We start from the raw sequence: 6,880 nt of genomic DNA, 5'->3' as shown, positions 1-6,880 counted from the left end.
AGCTCTCCAGGGGTGTTTGTGGATCTGCCGCGCAGCATGTCGGATGTTGCAGAATTCTATCGAGCCGAAGCGGGGAGCTCTATGGAGAAGTTGTTCTGGTCGCAATACCTTGCGCCAGAACATCTGGTGCCCCTTAGCGACCAACTGAAGCAACTGGTCGAGCTGCATAAGGCGGCCAAACTAGCCATGCAGGATTTGATAATCCGACTATGGCCTGTCGAAGTTATTCCTAGCAGCTACTTCGGACTCGTGAAGCGGCTGGTTAGTGCCTGCCCTCGGTTTGACGCCATCAAGCGGTCGGTCTGCATTGAAGGTGCTCGAATGGCCTTTGCCCGTGCCAAGGTGCACTGGGCGAAAATGGATGCCGCGAAGTTGATGACCGAAGGGCCACCCACAGGGAAGGAGCACCGCAAGCCCGAGATGCACTATGACAGTGTCATGGAAGGATCCTGCCTTGTGGCAGAGCAATGTGCCAAGGATATCATATTCCCATGAACACACTCATGTTTATCATGTCCTGTAATATGAAATAGATCAGTTATGTAATATAATGTTTATTTAAAACTTCACCTCTTGTGCGGCCGTTTTAATTAAATCTGAGAATTGCCAGTCGTCGGCTTCTACCCCCACGTAGGTAGTACGGGGGTGTTTGATGTCTACTACACAACCTTCTTCTTGTAGACGTTGTTGGGCCTGCAAGTGCACAGTTTTGTAGGACAGTAGCAAATTTCCCTCAAGTGGATGACCTAAGGTTTATCAATCCGTAGGAGGCGTAGGATGAAGATGGTCTCAAACAACCCTGCAACCAAATAACAAAGAGTCTCTTGTGTCCCCAACACACCCAATATAATGGTAAATTGTATAGGTGCACTAGTTCGGCGAAGAGATGGTGATACAAGTGCAATATGGACAGAAGATAAAGGTATTTGTAATATGAAATTATAAAAACAGCAAGGTAGCAAGCGATAAAAGTGAGCGTAAACGGTATTGCAATGATAGGAAACAAGGCCTAGGGTTCATACTTTCACTAGTGCAAGTTCTCTCAACAATAATAACATAGATAGATCATATAACAATCCCTCAACATGCAACAAAGAGTCACTCCAAAGACACCAATAGCGGAGAACAAACGAAGAGATTATGGTAGGTACGAAACCACCTCAAAGTTATTCTTGGATCAATCTATTCAAGAGTCCGTACTAGAATAACACCTTAAGACACAAATCAACCAAAACCCTAATGTCACCTAGATACTCCATTGTCACCTCAAGTATCTGTGGGCATGATTATACGATATGCATCACACAATCTCAGATTCATCTATTCAACCAACACAAAGTACTTCAAAGAGTGCCCCAAAGTTTCTACCGGAGAGTCAAGAAAACGTGTGCCAACCCCTATGCATAGGTTCATGGGCGGAACCCACAAGTTGGTCACCAAAGCATACATCAAGTGGCACGTGATATCCCATTGTCACCACAGATAAACACGGCAAGACATACATCAAGTGTTCTCAAACAAAAGACTCAATCCGATAAGATAACTTCAAGAGGGAAACTAAATTCATCACAAGAGATTAGAGGGGGAGAAACATCATAAGATTCAACTACAATAGCAAAGCTCGGGATACATCAAGGTTGTGCCATAGAGGGAACACGAGAGAGAACACGAGAGAGAGAGAGAGAGAGAGATCAAACACATAGCTACTGGTACATACCCTCAGCCTCGAGGGTGAACTACTCCCTCCTCGTCATGGAGAGCGCCAGGATGATGAAGATGGCCACCGGTGAAGGATCCCCCCTCCGGCAGGGTGCCAGGAAGGGCTGCCGAGAGGTTTCTGGTGGCTACAGAGGCTTGCGGCAACGGAACTCCTGATCTATCTTGATATTCAATGTTTTTAGGGTACGGAGGCTTATATAGGCAAAAGAAGTCGGTCGGGAGGTGCTCGAGGGGCCCACGAGACAGGGGGCGCGCCCAGTAGGGGGGGGGGGCGCGCCCTCCTATCTCCTGGCCTCCTCGAGGGTCTTCTGACGTGAACTCCAAGTCTCCTGGGTGATATTATTCCAAAAAATCACGTTGCCGAAGGTTTCATTCCGTTTGGACTCAGTTTGATATTCCTTTTCTTCGAAATACTGAAACAGGCAATAAAACAGCAATATGGGTTGGGCCTCGGGTTAATAGGTTAGTCACAAAAGTAATATAAAAAGTGTATAATAAAGCCCATAATCATTCAAAATAGGTAATATAATAGCATGGAACAATCAAAAATTATAGATACGTTGGAGATGTATCAAGCATCCCCAAGCTTAATTCCTGCTCGTCCTCGAGTAGGTAAATGATAAAAACAGAATTTTTGATGTGGAAAGCTACCTAGCATGATTCTCAATGTAATTTTTCTTTATTGTGGCATGAATGTTCAGATCCAAATAATTCAAAATAAAAGTTCATATTGACAAAAGAAATAGTAATACTTCAAGCATACTAATCAAAGCAATCATGTCTTCTCAAAATAACATGGCAAAAGAAAGTTCATCCCTACAAAATCATATAGTTAGGCTATGCTTCATTTTCGTCACACAAAGATGTTCCCAACTTCTATACCCCGATGACAAGACAAGCAATTGTTTCATACTTAAATAATCTCAAACTTTTTCAACCTTCACGTAATACATGAGTGTGAGGCATGGATATAGCACTATGGATGGAATAGAATAATGATTGGGGGTTGTGTGGAGAAGACAAAAAAAAGAGAAAGTCTCACATTGACGAGGATAATCAACGGGCTATGGAGATGCCCATCAATTGATGTCAACATGAGGAGTAGGGATTTCCATGCAACAGATGCACTAGAGCTATGAATAAATGCTCAACAAAAGAAAACTAGTGGGTGTGCATCCAACTTGCTTGCTCACGAAGACCTAGGGCATTTGAGGAAGCCCATCGTAGGAATATACAAGCCAAGTTCTATAATGAAAAATTCCCACTAGTATGAAAAAGACAACTTATGAGACTCACTATATGAAAAACACTAGATCATCGAAGGCGCGCGTTGCCGCGCCCATCCATGTTACAATATAATGATAGTTAGTATTACCAAATCACTCAATGTATTATTAACAGGAATGGTTAGCTTTGGGACTATACTTCGAGGAATTGCAAAATATTGAAGTTACATTTACCAGAAACTGAATATCAAAATTCAGAGCGCAAGATACTAATTGAAAATTAGTAACTATATATAGTTATAATAGACTCCTTGAGATGAATTAATGCTACAAATTTTCCATGCAAAATATGTACCATGCAATCTCATAGACACAAAGCTCACTCCGGCCTTTTTGAAAAATAAAGACCTGCAATTACTTTGCTTATGAAGTGAGAGGCTCCAAAACACATTATCAAACATTGCACATGTCTTTTTTACAGGCTGTATTGCCAAATCAAGCACACAAATACAAGAGACCTTTAAAAAGTAACAACTATCCGTCAACAAAATTTTGATCTAGCCCCCTGCCACACCACCAGTAAAAGGTTAAGCTTTAACAAATGTCAAATGCTGCTCTATCTGTTCTTAAGGAGATCATTTATGTTCAGCTTGATTGGAGTTATATCGTCAGCCACCTCAATTTTTTTCTCAAGCCAAAAACACCATCTTCTGCTCCAAGGTGAATAAATGTCAAATGCTCCTACATCTGTTCTTAAGCAGATCATTTGAGGTTCAGTCTTGATTGGAGTTATGTCGTCTGCCACGTCAATTTTTTCTCAAGCCAAAACACATCATCTTCTGCTCGAAGGTGAACTTGATGTTTTCAGCTTGTTCAAAGAGAGGAAAAAACACTTAAATCCATGTGAACCTTGGTAACAGGGTTAAAGCTGCATAAATGTAGTTGTATAATTTTCAGCCTTTCAGAACCCATGCAGCTCCCCTTCATAAGCAACAAAACACATCACACACACAAAAAAAACTGTACCATATTTTCACCAGGCAAACTTCATTCATGCAAGTGACTGGAAACACACACAAATACGTGGTTGAAGAGGAAAGTTTCCTTCCTTATGGGTACGTTGTTAGGCACAAATGATGCACCCTTGTGGATCAAACATAGGTAAACGAGCTTACAACCATGCGATCGAGCCAACAAATCGCCACTCGTTTACCTGGAAGCAACAAAAGTTTCAGAAAATTTCAGGTGATTGGAGCCATGTGGATCAAACGCAGGTGGGCGAGCTTACAACCGGCCTTCCAGGTTCCCAAGTGTTGTTCTTGTACAAGTCCGGTCTAATTAGGTTCTGAAAATCATCAAGTTCCGATAGGATCGTCCGTTGATTTTTTTTTTGTGCATGTAAATCATACAAATAGTCACCCCGCAAAAAAAATAAAGCATACAAATAGTCAAAACAACTGCATTGCATTGAAATGAACAATCGGTAATATTAAGTAGAAATATGTCAGGCCTAAATTTCATGAAAGAAACTCTGACGAAATTTAGGACAGTAAAAAAATGCACCGTCAGGAAAAATGGAAATGGATCCTACATTCTTTCAAAATAGATATGTAAGTTATTTAGTTCACAATGTCCTGAACAAATTTTAGGAGAACACAGAAGGACAGAAAATAGTATCCTATCTACTTGTTTCACCTAAGATGGCATACTTGTATATAAGACTAAAATGGAAGCTACGGTTAGCTCCTCTTATGACTCAAAATATCTTAAGATTCATTAGTCATCGGAGAGGATGAAACCATGACCATTATATTAGTTTCTGTTTTCAAGTTCATATGTGCCTGCTACTGCTTTTCACAAAACAATTCAACGTACTACCAACTCATAAAACCTTTAGCTTAATTAGCATCGGTTGTAGTACAAGTAAACAGTTACTTACCCAGATTAACACATAAACTTTGAACGGACAAAAGTACCAAACTGAATAAATTTGCTGACATATTTACTACTGAAGCTGACATATTTACTCTTCTATGTATGATATATGAAAAATATAATACTAATCTTTTTTGGTCTTTTAAGAACAACAATGGCAATAGAATTTCCTGCTAATAAGTAGTGGCATGAAATAAATATTAAATACTAAATAAGTTTTTGCCTTCTAAGAACTTTAACGAATTGAACTTTCTCGATTAAGAAAACATAGCACTGACCAATACTTGTTCATAAAAGAACAATAAAAAAACACATAGAAGAGTAAATATGTCAGCTTCAGTAGTAAGACCAATCACTATACAAAGTATACACCATGAACACATAGCGTCCAAAATGGCCTCACAAATTCCCCAACTTTGAGCAAAAGGAACTCAAGATTTAAGGGCATCACGCAACTATATGATATGTAATATTGAGAACGCTGAACAATGACCTTCCAGGTTCTCATGATCTCTTTCAAGGCTACCTATATCCTGGTATTTGAAACATGATCAAAGCCAATATTTAAATCTACATGAGAATTTCAGCAAACATTCATTTTAGAATTTCCTTAACCAAGGCTATATGTAGCTACATGAAGGAGCACACCTTACAGTATGCAATTTTCTTGATTTGCATCTCCTGCCACTAATGCTGGAAAACCCTTCATTTTGTAGTGTTGTACATGGCATCAGGCTGCTACTTTTACCTTTAGACATGCTGCAAAAATAGTAACTGAAGATGCATACATACTACCTTACCTGACTTAGATCTTTGCTTTCGTGACAACTACTCCAGAGTTGAACTTCTTGTATATTAAAGAGCGGATATTACCCAAGATAAGAGCACAAAATGCTTAGCCTTGAGATGTGCTCCTTCCTTAAGATTCACAATAATCTGCTAAGTGTTATATGTGCGCACACACCTTGCACTTTAAGATCGCGTTGATAACGCCGCAGAAGTTTAGAAGGAATGTAGCCCCTGTTGGCACAACAATACACGATCAGACCAAATCAGTGTTCCTTTTTCACGTACCCAATAATTGAACAGAAATTCATTAGCAAGCTTTTCAGAGAATAGTTCGTCGTCAAGCTGGGCACTGATACAAGCCATGAGGTACTTGACATGCTTTGGTGTGGATACTTCACATGTGCCCCTCTGAGACACCAAAAACCCACCTATACATGTACCTGCTTCTTGCCTTCTTACCATCATGTTATCTCCAAGTATGTACCTGATCCACAAAATAGCAATCGCATATTATCCCTCTATGTTGTTGCAAACACATACGGATTTATGAATGTCACCCATAGAATTAAGCATGCTGCATTTTTGCACGAGAAAAATATGAATCAGACAGTTCTTATTTGTCCAGAGGGATGCTAATCCATATCTTATTTTTCTGGCGGTGAAATCTTTGTTGTTCATTGATGAAAGTGAACAGGACAACTAATGTTGTTATATACAATTCCATCGCAAAGGCTAAACTTGACTAAATATACATAATAGGGGAAGATAAACATAGTAAAGTTGTTTCATGTTAGTTTCCCTTTTAAAAACATGAGGTGCTCCAGTTAGTAAGTACTAAGTAATAACTCAAAAAACATTGTAGGATGAAAATTTGTTCATAATATACATACATAAATAAATACGAAGACAATTTCTTATAGTAACAAAAAAAGGTGTCCTAAAAGGACCACCATCTCAACTCTTTCATGACGGTCTTAAAAGTGGGTTGCGTGTTTGGAATTTAATCTGAGATGGATATAGAGTATGGTAGAACATTTTCACAAATTCGTATTTCAGATATTCTGGCAAGATGGTTCAAGTGTCAGGTGTCAAGATGACAAGATCTGCGTCTTTTCCTCTTCTAGTACTACGCCTTTCCTCCCTGAATAGCTTTGCGATTAGCCTGATCAGTCATCTCTTTGGAGTTAGCTTGTGTATAAATTGCTGCTGGG

The sequence above is a fragment of the Triticum dicoccoides genome, chromosome 4A, assembly GCF_002162155.2.
Source record: "Triticum dicoccoides isolate Atlit2015 ecotype Zavitan chromosome 4A, WEW_v2.0, whole genome shotgun sequence".
In the NCBI taxonomy this organism is placed as follows: domain Eukaryota; kingdom Viridiplantae; phylum Streptophyta; class Magnoliopsida; order Poales; family Poaceae; genus Triticum; species Triticum dicoccoides.
Note: the sequence above shows the minus strand (reverse complement) of the source record.